The sequence below is a fragment of the Taudactylus pleione genome, unplaced genomic scaffold, assembly GCF_031769625.1.
Source record: "Taudactylus pleione unplaced genomic scaffold, aTauple2 ptg000612l, whole genome shotgun sequence".
Classification (NCBI taxonomy): Eukaryota; Metazoa; Chordata; class Amphibia; order Anura; family Myobatrachidae; genus Taudactylus; species Taudactylus pleione.
In genome coordinates, this window is record NW_028285014.1 from 1,596,026 (window position 1) to 1,618,262 (window position 22,237).

The 22,237-nt window shown below is 33.6% G+C and overlaps 8 non-coding genes across 8 annotated transcripts; all 8 read left to right on the forward strand.

Annotated features, from left to right (window-relative positions):
• Positions 1–206: 206 nt before the first annotated feature.
• TRNAL-CAA (transfer RNA leucine (anticodon CAA)) lies at positions 207–315 on the forward strand. The gene is made up of 2 exons: positions 207–244; positions 270–315. It is a non-coding gene; the product is annotated as a tRNA-Leu (tRNA).
• A 1,044-nt stretch (positions 316–1,359) lies between these two features.
• On the forward strand, positions 1,360–1,468 carry TRNAL-CAA (transfer RNA leucine (anticodon CAA)). The gene is made up of 2 exons: positions 1,360–1,397; positions 1,423–1,468. It is a non-coding gene; the product is annotated as a tRNA-Leu (tRNA).
• Positions 1,469–3,666: 2,198 nt separating this feature from the next.
• On the forward strand, positions 3,667–3,775 carry TRNAL-CAA (transfer RNA leucine (anticodon CAA)). The gene is made up of 2 exons: positions 3,667–3,704; positions 3,730–3,775. It is a non-coding gene; the product is annotated as a tRNA-Leu (tRNA).
• Positions 3,776–7,125: 3,350 nt separating this feature from the next.
• TRNAL-CAA (transfer RNA leucine (anticodon CAA)) lies at positions 7,126–7,234 on the forward strand. Its single transcript has 2 exons — positions 7,126–7,163; positions 7,189–7,234. It is a non-coding gene; the product is annotated as a tRNA-Leu (tRNA).
• Positions 7,235–11,736: 4,502 nt separating this feature from the next.
• On the forward strand, positions 11,737–11,845 carry TRNAL-CAA (transfer RNA leucine (anticodon CAA)). The gene is made up of 2 exons: positions 11,737–11,774; positions 11,800–11,845. It is a non-coding gene; the product is annotated as a tRNA-Leu (tRNA).
• Positions 11,846–12,889: 1,044 nt separating this feature from the next.
• TRNAL-CAA (transfer RNA leucine (anticodon CAA)) lies at positions 12,890–12,998 on the forward strand. Its single transcript has 2 exons — positions 12,890–12,927; positions 12,953–12,998. It is a non-coding gene; the product is annotated as a tRNA-Leu (tRNA).
• Positions 12,999–19,806: 6,808 nt separating this feature from the next.
• On the forward strand, positions 19,807–19,915 carry TRNAL-CAA (transfer RNA leucine (anticodon CAA)). The gene is made up of 2 exons: positions 19,807–19,844; positions 19,870–19,915. It is a non-coding gene; the product is annotated as a tRNA-Leu (tRNA).
• Positions 19,916–22,112: 2,197 nt separating this feature from the next.
• TRNAL-CAA (transfer RNA leucine (anticodon CAA)) lies at positions 22,113–22,221 on the forward strand. The gene is made up of 2 exons: positions 22,113–22,150; positions 22,176–22,221. It is a non-coding gene; the product is annotated as a tRNA-Leu (tRNA).
• The last annotated feature ends 16 nt before the right edge of the window (positions 22,222–22,237 follow it).

Below are 22,237 nucleotides of genomic sequence, written 5' to 3' on the forward strand. Positions count from 1 at the left end.
GAAGGATAACACTTTAGCTGGAGCCATTTTTCCTAAATAATGTTATTTAAGAAACAGCTTTTAGAGGAAATGCATTAATCTAAGATCTTGATTTAATGACCCCATTTTCAACAAGGCCAAATTATTTGTCAAAATCACAATCAAAAATATAAATAGTAAAATGATAAACCCTAACAGGAAGCAGGTTCGGATATACTGATGTGCTTGTCAGGATGGCCGAGTGGTCTAAGGCGCCAGACTCAAGATTCTATTCTTCCAGTTAATGGGAATTCTTGTCTCTGTAAAGAGGCGTGGGTTCAAATCCCACTTCTGATAATATTTTCTTACTCTTTGGTTATGTTTTACACTCAAAATGACCGACATTGAGAAGCATGCTCAGGACATCCACAGTCTTTCAATCTTTCCTCTACCAGACATTGATATCTTGATCCCATTTATTTCTCAGCAATATGAAGCACAATGATTGAATGAATTAAAGGGCATAGAAACTTTTAAAGACCTAAGAATTGATCGATTTTCCCATCTACATTCCAATCAAGATCAAATTACATTAGAGTTAAATTAATTAAATTATTCTTAAATGATAAAGACACTATGATTAGTTTTAAAATTCTAAAGTTCAGTTCATGTAGAAATTGACTGTTGAAATAATGTTTTACATAGAAACAGAATTTGATGGCAGATAAGAACCACTTGGCCCACGTAGTCTGCTCCTTTTCATGTATCCTTTAGGCAACTTCAATCCTATTTGCTCCTTACATTTCTCTTAAGGATATTCTTATGCCTATTCCAAGCGTGTTTAAATTGTTTCACCATTTAGCTTCAACAACATCGGATGGGAGGCTTTTCTATTTATCAACTACCCTTTCTGTGAAGTAATTTTTCTTCAAATTTCCTCTAAGTCTACCTCCCTCCAGTTTCAGTGCATGTCCTCGTGTTCTTGTACATCTCTTCCTTTGAAGAATAAATATTGTTTGCACAACATTCTTTTAGTATTCAGTAATCTAAACATAAAACACAAGAATAATTGGCATCGAAAGTATTTTAAGGCTCTTAGACTTTACATATAACATGATATACAATTTTCTTCTAAGACAAACTAATCTGTTCTGCTAGGATGAAGACCTTAGTAAAGGGTGGCAACAGTAATTTTGAAGGATAACACTTTAGCTTGAGCCATTTTTCCTAAATAATGTTATTTAAGAAACAGCTTTTAGAGGAAATGCATAAATCTAAGATCTTGATTTAATGACCCCTTTTTCAACAAGTCCAAATTATTTGTCAAAATCACAATCAAAAATATAAATAGTAAAATGATAAACCCTAACAGGAAGCAGGTTCGGATATACTGATGTGCTTGTCAGGATGGCCGAGTGGTCTAAGGCGCCAGACTCAAGATTCTATTCTTCCAGTTAATGGGAATTCTTGTCTCTGTAAAGAGGCGTGGGTTCAAATCCCACTTCTGATAATATTTTCTTACTCTTTGGTTATGTTTTACACTCAAAATGACCGACATTGAGAAGCATGCTCAGGACATCCACAGTCTTTCAATCTTTCCTCTACCAGACATTGATATCTTGATCCCATTTATTTCTCAGCAATATGAAGCACAATGATTGAATGAATTAAAGGGCATAGAAACTTTTAAAGACCTAAGAATTGATCGATTTTCCCATCTGCATTCCAATCAAGATCAAATTACATTAGAGTTAAATTAATTACATTATTCTTAAATGATAAAGACACTATGATTAGTTTTAAAATTCTAAAGTTCAGTTCATATAGAAATTGGCTATTGAAATAATGTATTACATAGAAACAGAATTTGATGGCAGATAAGAACCACTTGGCCAATGTAGTCTGCTACTTTTCATGTATACTTTAGGCAACTTCAATCCTATTTGCTCCTTACATTTCTCTTAAGGATATTCTTATGCCTATCCCAAGCGTGTTTAAATTGTTTCACCATTTAGCTTCAACAACATCGGATGGGAGGCTTTTCTATTTATCAACTACCCTTTCTGTGAAGTAATTTTTCTTCAAATTTCCTCTAAGTCTACCTCCCTCCAGTTTAAGTGCATGTCCTCGTGTTCTTGTACATCTCTTCCTTTGAAGAATAAGTATTGTTTGCACAACATTCTTTTAGTATTCAGTTATCTAAACATAAAACACAAGAATAATTGGCATCGAAAGTATTTTAAGGCTCTTAGACTTTACATATAACGTGATATACAATTTACTTCTAAGACAAACTAATCTGTTCTGCTAGGATGAAGACCTTAGTAAAGGGTGGCAACAGTAATTTTGAAGGATAACACTTTAGCTTGAGCCATTTTTCCTAAATAATGTTATTTAAGAAACAGCTTTTAGAGGAAATGCATTAATCTAAGATCTTGATTTAATGACCCCTTTTGTCAACAAGGCCAAATTATTTGTCAAAATCACAATCAAAAATATAAATAGTAAAATGATAAACCCTAACAGGAAGCAGGTTTGGACATACTGATGTGCTTGTCAGGATGGCCGAGCGGTCTAAGACATCAGACTCAAGATTCTCCTCTTCCAGTTAATGGGAATTCTGGTCTCTGTAAAGAGGCGTAGGTTCAAATCCCACTTCTGACAATATATTTTTGCTCTTTGGTTATGTTTTACACTCAAAATTACTGACATTGAGAAGTATGCTCAGGACATCCACAGTCTTTCAATCTTTACTCTCCCAGACATTGATATCTTGATCCCATTTATTTCTAAGCAATATGAAGCACAATGATTGAATGAATTAAAGGGCATAGAAACTTTTAAAGACCTAAGAATTGATCGATTTTCCCATCTACATTCCAATCAAGATCAAATTACATTAGAGTTAAATTAATTAAATTATTCTTAAATGATAAAGACACTATGATTAGTTTTAAAATTCTAAAGTTCAGTTCATGTAGAAATTGGCTATTGAAATAATGTATTACATAGAAACAGAATTTGATGGCAGATAAGAACCACTTGGCCCATGTAGTCTGCTCCTTTTCATGTATCCTTTAGGCAACTTCAACCCTATTTGCTCCTTACATTTCTCTTAAGGATATTCTTATGCCTATCCGAAGCGTGTTTAAATTGTTTCACCGTTTAGCTTCAACAACATTGGATGGGAGGCTTTTCTATTTATCAACTACCCTTTCTGTGAAGTAATTTTTCATCAAATTTCCTCTAAGTCTACCTCCCTCCAGTTTCAGTGCATGTCCTCGTGTTCTTGTACATCTCTTCCTTTGAAGAATAAGTATTGTTTGCACAACATTCTTTTAGTATTCAGTAATCTAAACATAAAACACAAGAATAATTGGCATTGAAAGTATTTTAAGGCTCTTAGACTTTACATATAACGTGATATACAATTTACTTCTAAGACAAACTAATCTGTTCTGCTAGGATGAAGACCTTAGTAAAGGGTGGCAACAGTAATTTTGAAGGATAACACTTTAGCTGGAGCCATTTTTCCTAAATAATGTTATTTAAGAAACAGCTTTTAGAGGAAATGCATTAATCTAAGATCTTGATTTAATGACCCCATTTTCAACAAGGCCAAATTATTTGTCAAAATCACAATCAAAAATATAAATAGTAAAATGATAAACCCTAACAGGAAGCAGGTTCGGATATACTGATGTGCTTGTCAGGATGGCCGAGTGGTCTAAGGCGCCAGACTCAAGATTCTATTCTTCCAGTTAATGGGAATTCTTGTCTCTGTAAAGAGGCGTGGGTTCAAATCCCACTTCTGATAATATTTTCTTACTCTTTGGTTATGTTTTACACTCAAAATGACCGACATTGAGAAGCATGCTCAGGACATCCACAGACTTTCAATCTTTCCTCTACCAGACATTGATATCTTGATCCCATTTATTTCTCAGCAATATGAAGCACAATGATTGAATGAATTAAAGGGCATAGAAACTTTTAAAGACCTAAGAATTGATCGATTTTCCCATCTACATTCCAATCAAGATCAAATTACATTAGAGTTAAATTAATTAAATTATTCTTAAATGATAAAGACACTATGATTAGTTTTAAAATTCTAAAGTTCAGTTCATGTAGAAATTGACTGTTGAAATAATGTTTTACATAGAAACAGAATTTGATGGCAGATAAGAACCACTTGGCCCACGTAGTCTGCTCCTTTTCATGTATCCTTTAGGCAACTTCAATCCTATTTGCTCCTTACATTTCTCTTAAGGATATTCTTATGCCTATTCCAAGCGTGTTTAAATTGTTTCACCATTTAGCTTCAACAACATCGGATGGGAGGCTTTTCTATTTATCAACTACCCTTTCTGTGAAGTAATTTTTCTTCAAATTTCCTCTAAGTCTACCTCCCTCCAGTTTCAGTGCATGTCCTCGTGTTCTTGTACATCTCTTCCTTTGAAGAATAAATATTGTTTGCACAACATTCTTTTAGTATTCAGTAATCTAAACATAAAACACAAGAATAATTGGCATCGAAAGTATTTTAAGGCTCTTAGACTTTACATATAACATGATATACAATTTTCTTCTAAGACAAACTAATCTGTTCTGCTAGGATGAAGACCTTAGTAAAGGGTGGCAACAGTAATTTTGAAGGATAACACTTTAGCTTGAGCCATTTTTCCTAAATAATGTTATTTAAGAAACAGCTTTTAGAGGAAATGCATAAATCTAAGATCTTGATTTAATGACCCCTTTTTCAACAAGTCCAAATTATTTGTCAAAATCACAATCAAAAATATAAATAGTAAAATGATAAACCCTAACAGGAAGCAGGTTCGGATATACTGATGTGCTTGTCAGGATGGCCGAGTGGTCTTAGGCGCCAGACTCAAGATTCTATTCTTCCAGTTAATGGGAATTCTTGTCTCTGTAAAGAGGCGTGGGTTCAAATCCCACTTCTGATAATATTTTCTTTCTCTTTGGTTATGTTTTACACTCAAAATGACCGACATTGAGAAGCATGCTCAGGACATCCACAGTCTTTCAATCTTTCCTCTACCAGACATTGATATCTTGATCCCATTTATTTCTCAGCAATATGAAGCACAATGATTGAATGAATTAAAGGGCATAGAAACTTTTAAAGACCTAAGAATTGATCGATTTTCCCATCTGCATTCCAATCAAGATCAAATTACATTAGAGTTAAATTAATTACATTATTCTTAAATGATAAAGACACTATGATTAGTTTTAAAATTCTAAAGTTCAGTTCATATAGAAATTGGCTATTGAAATAATGTATTACATAGAAACAGAATTTGATGGCAGATAAGAACCACTTGGCCAATGTAGTCTGCTCCTTTTCATGTATACTTTAGGCAACTTCAATCCTATTTGCTCCTTACATTTCTCTTAAGGATATTCTTATGCCTATCCCAAGCGTGTTTAAATTGTTTCACCATTTAGCTTCAACAACATCGGATGGGAGGCTTTTCTATTTATCAACTACCCTTTCTGTGAAGTAATTTTTCTTCAAATTTCCTCTAAGTCTACCTCCCTCCAGTTTAAGTGCATGTCCTCGTGTTCTTGTATATCTCTTCCTTTGAAGAATAAGTATTGTTTGCACAACATTCTTTTAGTATTCAGTTATCTAAACATAAAACACAAGAATAATTGGCATCGAAAGTATTTTAAGGCTCTTAGACTTTACATATAACGTGATATACAATTTACTTCTAAGACAAACTAATCTGTTCTGCTAGGATGAAGACCTTAGTAAAGGGTGGCAACAGTAATTTTGAAGGATAACACTTTAGCTTGAGCCATTTTTCCTAAATAATGTTATTTAAGAAACAGCTTTTAGAGGAAATGCATTAGTCTAAGATCTTGTTTTAATGACCCCTTTTTCAACAAGGCCAAATTATTTGTCAAAATCACAATCAAAAATATAAATAGTAAAATGATAAACCCTAACAGGAAGCAGGTTTGGACATACTGATGTGCTTGTCAGGATGGCCGAGCAGTCTAAGACATCAGACTCAAGATTCTACTCTTCCAGTTAATGGGAATTCTGGTCTCTGTAAAGAGGCGTAGGTTCAAATCCCACTTCTGACAATATATTTTTGCTCTTTGGTTATGTTTTACACTCAAAATTACTGACATTGAGAAGTATGCTCAGGACATCCACAGTCTTTCAATCTTTCCTCTCCCAGACATTGATATCTTGATCCCATTTATTTCTAAGCAATATGAAGCACAATGATTGAATGAATTAAAGGGCATAGAAACTGTTAAAGACCTAAGAATTGATCGATTTTCACATCTACATTCCAATCAAGATCAAATTACATTAGACTTAAATTAATTAAATTATTCTTAAATGATAAAGACACTATGATTAGTTTTAAAATTCTAAAGTTCAGTTCATGTAGAAATTGACTGTTGAAATAATGTTTTACATAGAAACAGAATTTGATGGCAGATAAGAACCACTTGGCCCACGTAGTCTGCTCCTTTTCATGTATCCTTTAGGCAACTTCAATCCTATTTGCTCCTTACATTTCTCTTAAGGATATTCTTATGCCTATCCCAAGCGTGTTTAAATTGTTTCACCATTTAGCTTCAACAACATCGGATGGGAGGCTTTTCTATTTATCAACTACCCTTTCTGTGAAGTAATTTTTCTTCAAATTTCCTCTAAGTCTACCTCCCTCCAGTTTCAGTGCATGTCCTCGTGTTCTTGTACATCTCTTCCTTTGAAGAATAAATATTGTTTGCACAACATTCTTTTAGTATTCAGTAATCTAAACATAAAACACAAAAATAATTGGCATCGAAAGTATTTTAAGGCTCTTAGACTTTACATATAACATGATATACAATTTTCTTCTAAGACAAACTAATCTGTTCTGCTAGGATGAAGACCTTAGTAAAGGGTGGCAACAGTAATTTTGAAGGATAACACTTTAGCTTGAGCCATTTTTCCTAAATAATGTTATTTAAGAAACAGCTTTTAGAGGAAATGCATAAATCTAAGATCTTGATTTAATGACCCCTTTTTCAACAAGTCCAAATTATTTGTCAAAATCACAATCAAAAATATAAATAGTAAAATGATAAACCCTAACAGGAAGCAGGTTCGGATATACTGATGTGCTTGTCAGGATGGCCGAGTGGTCTAAGGCGCCAGACTCAAGATTCTATTCTTCCAGTTAATGGGAATTCTTGTCTCTGTAAAGAGGCGTGGGTTCAAATCCCACTTCTGATAATATTTTCTTACTCTTTGGTTATGTTTTACACTCAAAATGACCGACATTGAGAAGCATGCTCAGGACATCCACAGTCTTTCAATCTTTCCTCTCCCAGACATTGATATCTTGATCCCATTTATTTCTCAGCAATATGAAGCACAATGATTGAATGAATTAAAGGGCATAGAAACTTTTAAAGACCTAAGAATTGATCGATTTTCCCATCTACATTCCAATCAAGATCAAATTACATTAGAGTTAAATTAATTACATTATTCTTAAATGATAAAGACACTATGATTAGTTTTAAAATTCTAAAGTTCAGTTCATGTAGAAATTGACTGTTGAAATAATGTTTTACATAGAAACAGAATTTGATGGCAGATAAGAACCACTTGGCCCACGTAGTCTGCTCCTTTTCATGTATCCTTTAGGCAACTTCAATCCTATTTGCTCCGTACATTTCTCTTAAGGATATTCTTATGCCTATTCCAAGCGTGTTTAAATTGTTTCACCATTTAGCTTCAACAACATCGGATGGGAGGCTTTTCTATTTATCAACTACCCTTTCTGTGAAGTAATTTTTCTTCAAATTTCCTCTAAGTCTACCTCCCTCCAGTTTCAGTGCATGTCCTCGTGTTCTTGTACATCTCTTCCTTTGAAGAATAAATATTGTTTGCACAACATTCTTTTAGTATTCAGTAATCTAAACATAAAACACAAGAATAATTGGCATCGAAAGTATTTTAAGGCTCTTAGACTTTACATATAACGTGATATACAATTTACTTCTAAGACAAACTAATCTGTTCTGCTAGGATGAAGACCTTAGTAAAGGGTGGCAACAGTAATTTTGAAGGATAACACTTTAGCTTGAGCCATTTTTCCTAAATAATGTTATTTAAGAAACAGCTTTTAGAGGAAATGCATTAATCTAAGATCTTGTTTTAATGACCCCTTTTTCAACAAGGCCAAATTATTTGTCAAAATCACAATCAAAAATATAAATAGTAAAATGATAAACCCTAACAGGAAGCAGGTTTGGACATACTGATGTGCTTGTCAGGATGGCCGAGCAGTCTAAGACATCAGACTCAAGATTCTACTCTTCCAGTTAATGGGAATTCTGGTCTCTGTAAAGAGGCGTAGGTTCAAATCCCACTTCTGACAATATATTTTTGCTCTTTGGTTATGTTTTACACTCAAAATTACTGACATTGAGAAGTATGCTCAGGACATCCACAGTCTTTCAATCTTTCCTCTCCCAGACATTGATATCTTGATCCCATTTATTTCTAAGCAATATGAAGCACAATGATTGAATGAATTAAAGGGCATAGAAACTTTTAAAGACCTAAGAATTGATCGATTTTCCCATCTACTTTCCAATCAAGATCAAATTACATTAGAGTTAAATTAATTAAATTATTCTTAAATGATAAAGACACTATGATTAGTTTTAAAATTCTAAAGTTCAGGTCATGTAGAAATTGGCTATTGAAATAATGTATTACATAGAAACAGAATTTGATGGCAGATAAGAACCACTTGGCCCATGTAGTCTGCTCCTTTTCATGTATCATTTAGGCAACTTCAACCCTATTTGCTCCTTACATTTCTCTTAAGGATATTCTTATGCCTATCCGAAGCGTGTTTAAATTGTTTCACCGTTTAGCTTCAACAACATCGGATGGGAGGCTTTTCTATTGATCAACTACCCTTTCTGTGAAGTAATTTTTCATCAAATTTCCTCTAAGTCTACCTCCCTCCAGTTTCAGTGCATGTCCTCGTGTTCTTGTACATCTCTTCCTTTGAAGAATAAGTATTGTTTGCACAACATTCTTTTAGTATTCAGTAATCTAAACATAAAACACAAGAATAATTGGCATTGAAAGTATTTTAAGGCTCTTAGACTTTACATATAACGTGATATACAATTTACTTCTAAGACAAACTAATCTGTTCTGCTAGGATGAAGACCTTAGTAAAGGGTGGCAACAGTAATTTTGAAGGATAACACTTTAGCTTGAGCCATTTTTCCTAAATAATGTTATTTAAGAAACAGCTTTTAGAGGAAATGCATTAATCTAAGATCTTGATTTAATGACCCCATTTTCAACAAGGCCAAATTATTTGTCAAAATCACAATCAAAAATATAAATAGTAAAATGATAAACCCTAACAGGAAGCAGGTTTGGACATACTGAAGTGCATGTCAGGATGGCCGAGTGGTCTAAGGCGCCAGACTCAAGATTCTATTCTTCCAGTTAATGGGAATTCTTGTCTCTGTAAAGAGGCGTGGGTTCAAATCCCACTCTGATAATATTTTCTTACTCTTTGGTTATGTTTTACACTCAAAATGACCGACATTGAGAAGCATGCTCAGGACATCCACAGTCTTTCAATCTTTCCTCTACCAGACATTGATATCTTGATCCCATTTATTTCTCAGCAATATGAAGCACAATGATTGAATGAATTAAAGGGCATAGAAACTTGTAAAGACCTAAGAATTGATCGATTTTCCCATCTGCATTCCAATCAAGATCAAATTACATTAGAGTTAAATTAATTACATTATTCTTAAATGATAAAGACACTATGATTAGTTTTAAAATTCTAAAGTTCAGTTCATATAGAAATTGGCTATTGAAATAATGTATTACATAGAAACAGAATTTGATGGCAGATAAGAACCACTTGGCCAATGTAGTCTGCTCCTTTTCATGTATACTTTAGGCAACTTCAATCCTATTTGCTCCTTATATTTCTCTTAAGGATATTCTTATGCCTATCCCAAGCGTGTTTAAATTGTTTCACCATTTAGCTTCAACAACATCGGATGGGAGGCTTTTCTATTTATCAACTACCCTTTCTGTGAAGTAATTTTTCTTCAAATTTCCTCTAAGTCTACCTCCCTCCAGTTTAAGTGCATGTCCTCGTGTTCTTGTACATCTCTTCCTTTGAAGAATAAGTATTGTTTGCACAACATTCTTTTAGTATTCAGTTATCTAAACATAAAACACAAGAATAATTGGCATCGAAAGTATTTTAAGGCTCTTAGACTTTACATATAACGTGATATACAATTTACTTCTAAGACAAACTAATCTGTTCTGCTAGGATGAAGACCTTAGTAAAGGGTGGCAACAGTAATTTTGAAGGATAACACTTTAGCTTGAGCCATTTTTCCTAAATAATGTTATTTAAGAAACAGCTTTTAGAGGAAATGCATTAATCTAAGATCTTGATTTAATGACCCCTTTTTCAACAAGGCCAAATTATTTGTCAAAATCACAATCAAAAATATAAATAGTAAAATGATAAACCCTAACAGGAAGCAGGTTTGGACATACTGATGTGCTTGTCAGGATGGCCGAGCGGTCTAAGACATCAGACTCAAGATTCTACTCTTCCAGTTAATGGGAATTCTGGTCTCTGTAAAGAGGCGTAGGTTCAAATCCCACTTCTGACAATAAATTTTTGCTCTTTGGTTATGTTTTACACTCAAAATTACTGACATTGAGAAGTATGCTCAGGACATCCACAGTCTTTCAATCTTTCCTCTCCCAGACATTGATATCTTGATCCCATTTATTTCTAAGCAATATGAAGCACAATGATTGAATGAATTAAAGGGCATAGAAACTGTTAAAGACCTAAGAATTGATCGATTTTCACATCTACATTCCAATCAAGATCAAATTACATTAGACTTAAATTAATTAAATTATTCTTAAATGATAAAGACACTATGATTAGTTTTAAAATTCTAAAGTTCAGTTCATGTAGAAATTTACTGTTGAAATAATGTTTTACATAGAAACAGAATTTGATGGCAGATAAGAACCACTTGGCCCACGTAGTCTGCTCCTTTTCATGTATCCTTTAGGCAACTTCAATCCTATTTGCTCCTTACATTTCTCTTAAGGATATTCTTATGCCTATCCCAAGCGTGTTTAAATTGTTTCACCATTTAGCTTCAACAACATCGGATGGGAGGCTTTTCTATTTATCAACTACCCTTTCTGTGAAGTAATTTTTCTTCAAATTTCCTCTAAGTCTACCTCCCTCCAGTTTCAGTGCATGTCCTCGTGTTCTTGTACATCTCTTCCTTTGAAGAATAAATATTGTTTGCACAACATTCTTTTAGTATTCAGTAATCTAAACATAAAACACAAAAATAATTGGCATCGAAAGTATTTTAAGGCTCTTAGACTTTACATATAACATGATATACAATTTTCTTCTAAGACAAACTAATCTGTTCTGCTAGGATGAAGACCTTAGTAAAGGGTGGCAACAGTAATTTTGAAGGATAACACTTTAGCTTGAGCCATTTTTCCTAAATAATGTTATTTAAGAAACAGCTTTTAGAGGAAATGCATAAATCTAAGATCTTGATTTAATGACCCCTTTTTCAACAAGTCCAAATTATTTGTCAAAATCACAATCAAAAATATAAATAGTAAAATGATAAACCCTAACAGGAAGCAGGTTCGGATATACTGATGTGCTTGTCAGGATGGCCGAGTGGTCTAAGGCGCCAGACTCAAGATTCTATTCTTCCAGTTAATGGGAATTCTTGTCTCTGTAAAGAGGCGTGGGTTCAAATCCCACTTCTGATAATATTTTCTTACTCTTTGGTTATGTTTTACACTCAAAATGACCGACATTGAGAAGCATGCTCAGGACATCCACAGTCTTTCAATCTTTCCTCTCCCAGACATTGATATCTTGATCCCATTTATTTCTCAGCAATATGAAGCACAATGATTGAATGAATTAAAGGGCATAGAAACTTTTAAAGACCTAAGAATTGATCGATTTTCCCATCTACATTCCAATCAAGATCAAATTACATTAGAGTTAAATTAATTACATTATTCTTAAATGATAAAGACACTATGATTAGTTTTAAAATTCTAAAGTTCAGTTCATGTAGAAATTGACTGTTGAAATAATGTTTTACATAGAAACAGAATTTGATGGCAGATAAGAACCACTTGGCCCACGTAGTCTGCTCCTTTTCATGTATCCTTTAGGCAACTTCAATCCTATTTGCTCCGTACATTTCTCTTAAGGATATTCTTATGCCTATTCCAAGCGTGTTTAAATTGTTTCACCATTTAGCTTCAACAACATCGGATGGGAGGCTTTTCTATTTATCAACTACCCTTTCTGTGAAGTAATTTTTCTTCAAATTTCCTCTAAGTCTACCTCCCTCCAGTTTCAGTGCATGTCCTCGTGTTCTTGTACATCTCTTCCTTTGAAGAATAAATATTGTTTGCACAACATTCTTTTAGTATTCAGTAATCTAAACATAAAACACAAGAATAATTGGCATCGAAAGTATTTTAAGGCTCTTAGACTTTACATATAATATGATATACAATTTTCTTCTAAGACAAACTAATCTGTTCTGCTAGGATGAAGACCTTAGTAATGGGTGGCAACAGTAATTTTGAAGGATAACACTTTAGCTTGAGCCATTTTTCCTAAATAATGTTATTTAAGAAACAGCTTTTAGAGGAAATGCATAAATCTAAGATCTTGATTTAATGACCCCTTTTTCAACAAGTCCAAATTATTTGTCAAAATCACAATCAAAAATATAAATAGTAAAATGATAAACCCTAACAGGAAGCAGGTTCGGATATACTGATGTGCTTGTCAGGATGGCCGAGTGGTCTAAGGCGCCAGACTCAAGATTCTATTCTTCCAGTTAATGGGAATTCTTGTCTCTGTAAAGAGGCGTGGGTTCAAATCCCACTTCTGATAATATTTTCTTACTCTTTGGTTATGTTTTACACTCAAAATGACCGACATTGAGAAGCATGCTCAGGACATCCACAGTCTTTCAATCTTTCCTCTACCAGACATTGATATCTTGATCCCATTTATTTCTCAGCAATATGAAGCACAATGATTGAATGAATTAAAGGGCATAGAAACTTTTAAAGACCTAAGAATTGATCGATTTTCCCATCTGCATTCCAATCAAGATCAAATTACATTAGAGTTAAATTAATTACATTATTCTTAAATGATAAAGACACTATGATTAGTTTTAAAATTCTAAAGTTCAGTTCATATAGAAATTGGCTATTGAAATAATGTATTACATAGAAACAGAATTTGATGGCAGATAAGAACCACTTGGCCAATGTAGTCTGCTCCTTTTCATGTATACTTTAGGCAACTTCAATCCTATTTGCTCCTTACATTTCTCTTAAGGATATTCTTATGCCTATCCCAAGCGTGTTTAAATTGTTTCACCATTTAGCTTCAACAACATCGGATGGGAGGCTTTTCTATTTATCAACTACCCTTTCTGTGAAGTAATTTTTCTTCAAATTTCCTCTAAGTCTACCTCCCTCCAGCTTAAGTGCATGTCCTCGTGTTCTTGTATATCTCTTCCTTTGAAGAATAAGTATTGTTTGCACAACATTCTTTTAGTATTCAGTTATCTAAACATAAAACACAAGAATAATTGGCATCGAAAGTATTTTAAGGCTCTTAGACTTTACATATAACGTGATATACAATTTACTTCTAAGACAAACTAATCTGTTCTGCTAGGATGAAGACCTTAGTAAAGGGTGGCAACAGTAATTTTGAAGGATAACACTTTAGCTTGAGCCATTTTTCCTAAATAATGTTATTTAAGAAACAGCTTTTAGAGGAAATGCATTAATCTAAGATCTTGTTTTAATGACCCCTTTTTCAACAAGGCCAAATTATTTGTCAAAATCACAATCAAAAATATAAATAGTAAAATGATAAACCCTAACAGGAAGCAGGTTTGGACATACTGATGTGCTTGTCAGGATGGCCGAGCAGTCTAAGACATCAGACTCAAGATTCTACTCTTCCAGTTAATGGGAATTCTGGTCTCTGTAAAGAGGCGTAGGTTCAAATCCCACTTCTGACAATATATTTTTGCTCTTTGGTTATGTTTTACACTCAAAATTACTGACATTGAGAAGTATGCTCAGGACATCCACAGTCTTTCAATCTTTCCTCTCCCAGACATTGATATCTTGATCCCATTTATTTCTAAGCAATATGAAGCACAATGATTGAATGAATTAAAGGGCATAGAAACTTTTAAAGACCTAAGAATTGATCGATTTTCCCATCTACTTTCCAATCAAGATCAAATTACATTAGAGTTAAATTAATTAAATTATTCTTAAATGATAAAGACACTATGATTAGTTTTAAAATTCTAAAGTTCAGGTCATGTAGAAATTGGCTATTGAAATAATGTATTACATAGAAACAGAATTTGATGGCAGATAAGAACCACTTGGCCCATGTAGTCTGCTCCTTTTCATGTATCATTTAGGCAACTTCAACCCTATTTGCTCCTTACATTTCTCTTAAGGATATTCTTATGCCTATCCGAAGCGTGTTTAAATTGTTTCACCGTTTAGCTTCAACAACATCGGATGGGAGGCTTTTCTATTGATCAACTACCCTTTCTGTGAAGTAATTTTTCATCAAATTTCCTCTAAGTCTACCTCCCTCCAGTTTCAGTGCATGTCCTCGTGTTCTTGTACATCTCTTCCTTTGAAGAATAAGTATTGTTTGCACAACATTCTTTTAGTATTCAGTAATCTAAACATAAAACACAAGAATAATTGGCATTGAAAGTATTTTAAGGCTCTTAGACTTTACATATAACGTGATATACAATTTACTTCTAAGACAAACTAATCTGTTCGGCTAGGATGAGGACCTTAGTAAAGGGTGGCAACAGTAATTTTGAAGGATAACACTTTAGCTTGAGCCATTTTTCCTAAATAATGTTATTTAAGAAACAGCTTTTAGAGGAAATGCATTAATCTAAGATCTTGATTTAATGACCCCATTTTCAACAAGGCCAAATTATTTGTCAAAATCACAATCAAAAATATAAATAGTAAAATGATAAACCCTAACAGGAAGCAGGTTTGGACATACTGATGTGCATGTCAGGATGGCCGAGTGGTCTAAGGCGCCAGACTCAAGATTCTATTCTTCCAGTTAATGGGAATTCTTGTCTCTGTAAAGAGGCGTGGGTTCAAATCCCACTCTGATAATATTTTCTTACTCTTTGGTTATGTTTTACACTCAAAATGACCGACATTGAGAAGCATGCTCAGGACATCCACAGTCTTTCAATCTTTCCTCTACCAGACATTGATATCTTGATCCCATTTATTTCTCAGCAATATGAAGCACAATGATTGAATGAATTAAAGGGCATAGAAACTTGTAAAGACCTAAGAATTGATCGATTTTCCCATCTGCATTCCAATCAAGATCAAATTACATTAGAGTTAAATTAATTACATTATTCTTAAATGATAAAGACACTATGATTAGTTTTAAAATTCTAAAGTTCAGTTCATATAGAAATTGGCTATTGAAATAATGTATTACATAGAAACAGAATTTGATGGCAGATAAGAACCACTTGGCCAATGTAGTCTGCTCCTTTTCATGTATACTTTAGGCAACTTCAATCCTATTTGCTCCTTATATTTCTCTTAAGGATATTCTTATGCCTATCCCAAGCGTGTTTAAATTGTTTCACCATTTAGCTTCAACAACATCGGATGGGAGGCTTTTCTATTTATCAACTACCCTTTCTGTGAAGTAATTTTTCTTCAAATTTCCTCTAAGTCTACCTCCCTCCAGTTTAAGTGCATGTCCTCGTGTTCTTGTACATCTCTTCCTTTGAAGAATAAGTATTGTTTGCACAACATTCTTTTAGTATTCAGTTATCTAAACATAAAACACAAGAATAATTGGCATCGAAAGTATTTTAAGGCTCTTAGACTTTACATATAACGTGATATACAATTTACTTCTAAGACAAACTAATCTGTTCTGCTAGGATGAAGACCTTAGTAAAGGGTGGCAACAGTAATTTTGAAGGATAACACTTTAGCTTGAGCCATTTTTCCTAAATAATGTTATTTAAGAAACAGCTTTTAGAGGAAATGCATTAATCTAAGATCTTGATTTAATGACCCCTTTTTCAACAAGGCCAAATTATTTGTCAAAATCACAATCAAAAATATAAATAGTAAAATGATAAACCCTAACAGGAAGCAGGTTTGGACATACTGATGTGCTTGTCAGGATGGCCGAGCGGTCTAAGACATCAGACTCAAGATTCTACTCTTCCAGTTAATGGGAATTCTGGTCTCTGTAAAGAGGCGTAGGTTCAAATCCCACTTCTGACAATAAATTTTTGCTCTTTGGTTATGTTTTACACTCAAAATTACTGACATTGAGAAGTATGCTCAGGACATCCACAGTCTTTCAATCTTTCCTCTCCCAGACATTGATATCTTGATCCCATTTATTTCTAAGCAATATGAAGCACAATGATTGAATGAATTAAAGGGCATAGAAACTTTTAAAGACCAAAGAATTGATCGATTTTCCCATCTACATTCCAATCAAGATCAATTTACATTAGAGTTAAATTAATTAAATTATTCTTAATTGATAAAGACACTATGATTAGTTTCAAAATTCTAAAGTTCAGTTCATGTAGAAATTGGCTATTGAAATAATGTATTACATAGAAACAGAATTTGATGGCAGATAAGAACCACTTGGCCCACGTAGTCTGCTCCTTTTCATGTATCCTTTAGGCAACTTCAATCCTATTTGCTCCTTACATTTCTCTTAAGGATATTCTTATGCCTATCCCAAGCATGTTTAAATTGTTTCACCATTTAGCTTCAACAACATCGGATGGAAGGCTTTTCTATTTATCAACTACCCTTTCTGTGAAGTAATTTTTCTTCAAATTTCCTCTAAGTCTACCTCCCTCCAGTTTCAGTGCATGTCCTCGTGTTCTTGTACATCTCTTCCTTTGAAGAATAAGTATTGTTTGCACAACATTCTTTTAGTATTCAGTAATCTAAACATAAAACACAAGAATAATTGGCATCGAAAGTATTTTAAGGCTCTTAGACTTTACATATAACGTGATATACAATTTACTTCTAAGACAAACTAATCTGTTCTGCTAGGATGAAGACCTTAGTAAAGGGTGGCAACAGTAATTTTGAAGGATAACACTTTAGCTTGAGCCATTTTTCCTAAATAATGTTATTTAAGAAACAGCTTTTAGAGGAAATGCATTAATCTAAGATCTTGATTTAATGACCCCTTTTTCAACATTGCCAAATTATTTGTCAAAATCACAATCAAAAATATAAATAGTAAAATGATAAACCCTAACAGGAAGCAGGTTTAGACATACTGATGTGCTTGGCAGGATGGCCGAGCGGTCTAAGACACTAGACTCAAGATTCTACTCTTCCAGTTAATGGGAATTCTGGTCTCTGTAAAGAGGCGTAGGTTCAAATCCCACTTCTGACAATATATTTTTGCTCTTTGGTTATGTTTTACACTCAAAATGACTGACATTGAGAAGTATGCTCAGGACATCCACAGTCTTTCAATCTTTCCTCTCCCAGACATTGATATCTTGATCCCATTTATTTCTAAGCAATATGAAGCACAATGATTGAATGAATTAAAGGGCATAGAAACTTTTAAAGACCTAAGAATTGATCGATTTTCCCATCTACATTCCAATCAAGATCAAATTACATTAGACTTAAATTAATTAAATTAATCTTAAATGATAAAGACACTATGATTAGTTTTAAAATTCTAAAGTTCAGTTCATGTAGAAATTGACTGTTGAAATAATGTTTTACATAGAAACAGAATTTGATGGCAGATAAGAACCACTTGGCCCACGTAGTCTGCTCCTTTTCATGTATCCTTTAGGCAACTTCAATCCTATTTGCTCCTTACATTTCTCTTAAGGATATTCTTATGCCTATCCCAAGCGTGTTTAAATTGTTTCACCATTTAGCTTCAACAACATCGGATGGGAGGCTTTTCTATTTATCAACTACCCTTTCTGTGAAGTAATTTTTCTTCAAATTTCCTCTAAGTCTACCTCCCTCCAGTTTCAGTGCATGTCCTCGTGTTCTTGTACATCTCTTCCTTTGAAGAATAAGTATTGTTTGCACAACATTCTTTTAGTATTCAGTAATCTAAACATAAAACACAAGAATAATTGGCATCGAAAGTATTTTAAGGCTCTTAGACTTTACATATAACGTGATATACAATTTACTTCAAAGACAAACTAATCTGTTCTGCTAGGATGAAGACCTTAGTAAAGGGTGGCAACAGTAATTTTGAAGGATAACACTTTAGCTTGAGCCATTTTTCCTAAATAATGTTATTTAAGAAACAGCTTTTAGAGGAAATGCATTAATCTAAGATCTTGATTTAATGACCCCTTTTTCAACAAGGCCAAATTATTTGTCAAAATCACAATCAAAAATATAAATAGTAAAATGATAAACCCTAACAGGAAGCAGGTTTGGACATACTGATGTGCATGTCAGGATGGCCGAGCGGTCTAAGGCGCCAGACTCAAGATTCTACTCTTCCAGTTAATGGGAATTCTGGTCTCTGTAAAGAGGCGTGGGTTCAAATCCAACTTCTGACAATATTTTCTTGCTCTTTGGTTATGTTTTACACTCAAAATGACTGACATTGAGAAGTATGCTCAGGACATCCACAGTCTTTCAATCTTTCCTCTCCCAGACATTGATATCTTGATCCCATTTATTTCTAAGCAATATGAAGTACATTGATTGAATGAATTAAAGGGCATAGAAACTGTTAAAGACCTAAGAATTGATCGATTTTCCCATCTACATTCCAATCAAGATCAAATTACATTAGACTTAAATTAATTAAATTATTCTTAAATGATAAAGACACTATGATTAGTTTTAAAATTCTAAAGTTCAGTTCATGTAGAAATTGACTGTTGAAATAATGTTTTACATAGAAACAGAATTTTATGGCAGATAAGAACCACTTGGCCCACGTAGTCTGCTCCTTTTCATGTATCCTTTTGGCAACTTCAATCCTATTTGCTCCTTACATTTCTCTTAAGGATATTCTTATGCCTATCCCAAGCGTGTTTAAATTTTTTCAACATTTAGCTTCAACAACATCGGATGGGAGGCTTTTCTATTTATCAACTACCCTTTCTGTGAAGTAATTTTTCTTCAAATTTCCTCTAAGTCTACCTCCCTCCAGTTTCAGTGCATGTCCTCGTGTTCTTGTACATCTCTTCCTTTGAAGAATAAGTATTGTTTGCACAACATTCTTTTAGTATTCAGTAATCTAAACATAAAACACAAGAATAATTGGCATCGAAAGTATTTTAGGGCTCTTAGACTTTACATATAACGTGATATACAATTTACTTCTAAGACAAACTAATCTGTTCTGCTAGGATGAAGACCTTAGTAAAGGGTGGCAACAGTAATTTTGAAGGATAACACTTTAGCTTGAGCCATTTTTCCTAAATAATGTTATTTAAGAAACAGCTTTTAGAGGAAATTCATTAATCTAAGATCTTGATTTAATGACCCCTTTTTCAACAAGGCCAAATTATTTGTAAAAATCACAATCAAAAATATAAATAGTAAAATGATAAACCCTAACAGGAAGCAGGTTTGGACATACTGATGTGCATGTCAGGATGGCCGAGCGGTCTAAGGCGCCAGACTCAAGATTCTACTCTTCCAGTTAATGGGAATTCTGGTCTCTGTAAAGAGGCGTGGGTTCAAATCCCACTTCTGACAATATTTTCTTGCTCTTTGGTTATGTTTTACACTCAAAATGACCGACATTGAGAAGTATGCTCAGGACATCCACAGTCTATCAATCTTTCCTCTCCCAGACATTGATATCTTGATCCCATTTATTTCTAAGCAATATGAAGCACAATGATTGAATGAATTAAAGGGCATAGAAACTGTTAAAGACCTAAGAATTGATTGATTTTCCCATCTACATTCCAATCAAGATCAAATTACATTAGACTTAAATTAATTAAATTAATCTTAAATGATAAAGACACTATGATTAGTTTTAAAATTCTAAAGTTCAGTTCATGTAGAAATTGACTGTTGAAATAATGTTTTACATAGAAACAGAATTTGATGGCAGATAAGAACCACTTGGCCCACGTAGTCTGCTCCTTTTCATGTATCCTTTAGGCAACTTCAATCCTATTTGCTCCTTACATTTCTCTTAAGGATATTCTTATGCCTATCCCAAGCGTGTTTAAATTGTTTCACCATTTAGCTTCAACAACATCGGATGGGAGGCTTTTCTATTTATCAACTACGCTTTCTGTGAAGTAATTTTTCTTCAAATTTCCTCTAAGTCTACCTCCCTCCAGTTTCAGTGCATGTCCTCGTGTTCTTGTACATCTCTTCCTTTGAAGAATAAGTATTGTTTGCACAACATTCTTTTAGTATTCAGTAATCTAAACATAAAACACAAGAATAATTGGCATCGAAAGTATTTTAAGGCTCTTAGACTTTACATATAACGTGATATAAAATTTACTTCAAAGACAAACTAATCTGTTCTGCTAGGATGAAGACCTTAGTAAAGGGTGGCAACAGTAATTTTGAAGGATAACACTTTAGCTTGAGCCATTTTTCCTAAATAATGTTATTTAAGAAACAGCTTTTAGAGGAAATGCATTAATCTAAGATCTTGATTTAATGACCCCTTTTTCAACAAGGCCAAATTATTTGTCAAAATCACAATCAAAAATATAAATAGTAAAATGATAAACCCTAACAGGAAGCAGGTTTGGACATACTGATGTGCATGTCAGGATGGCCGAGCGGTCTAAGGCGCCAGACTCAAGATTCTACTCTTCCAGTTAATGGGAATTCTGGTCTCTGTAAAGAGGCGTGGGTTCAAATCCAACTTCTGACAATATTTTCTTGCTCTTTGGTTATGTTTTACACTCAAAATGACTGACATTGAGAAGTATGCTCAGGACATCCACAGTCTTTCAATCTTTCCTCTCCCAGACATTGATATCTTGATCCCATTTATTTCTAAGCAATATGAAGTACATTGATTGAATGAATTAAAGGGCATAGAAACTGTTAAAGACCTAAGAATTGATCGATTTTCCCATCTACATTCCAATCAAGATCAAATTACATTAGACTTAAATTAATTAAATTATTCTTAAATGATAAAGACACTATGATTAGTTTTAAAATTCTAAAGTTCAGTTCATGTAGAAATTGACTGTTGAAATAATGTTTTACATAGAAACAGAATTTTATGGCAGATAAGAACCACTTGGCCCACGTAGTCTGCTCCTTTTCATGTATCCTTTTGGCAACTTCAATCCTATTTGCTCCTTACATTTCTCTTAAGGATATTCTTATGCCTATCCCAAGCGTGTTTAAATTGTTTCACCATTTAGCTTCAACAACATCGGATGGGAGGCTTTTCTATTTATCAACTACCCTTTCTGTGAAGTAATTTTTCTTCAAATTTCCTCTAAGTCTACCTCCCTCCAGTTTCAGTGCATGTCCTCGTGTTCTTGTACATCTCTTCCTTTGAAGAATAAGTATTGTTTGCACAACATTCTTTTAGTATTCAGTAATCTAAACATAAAACACAAGAATAATTGGCATCGAAAGTATTTTAGGGCTCTTAGACTTTACATATAACGTGATATACAATTTACTTCTAAGACAAACTAATCTGTTCTGCTAGGATGAAGACCTTAGTAAAGGGTGGCAACAGTAATTTTGAAGGATAACACTTTAGCTTGAGCCATTTTTCCTAAATAATGTTATTTAAGAAACAGCTTTTAGAGGAAATGCATTAATCTAAGATCTTGATTTAATGACCCCTTTTTCAACAAGGCCAAATTATTTGTCAAAATCACAATCAAAAATATAAATAGTAAAATGATAAACCCTAACAGGAAGCAGGTTTGGACATACTGATGTGCATGTCAGGATGGCCGAGCGGTCTAAGGCGCCAGACTCAAGATTCTACTCTTCCAGTTAATGGGAATTCTGGTCTCTGTAAAGAGGCGTGGGTTCAAATCCCACTTCTGACAATATTTTCTTGCTCTT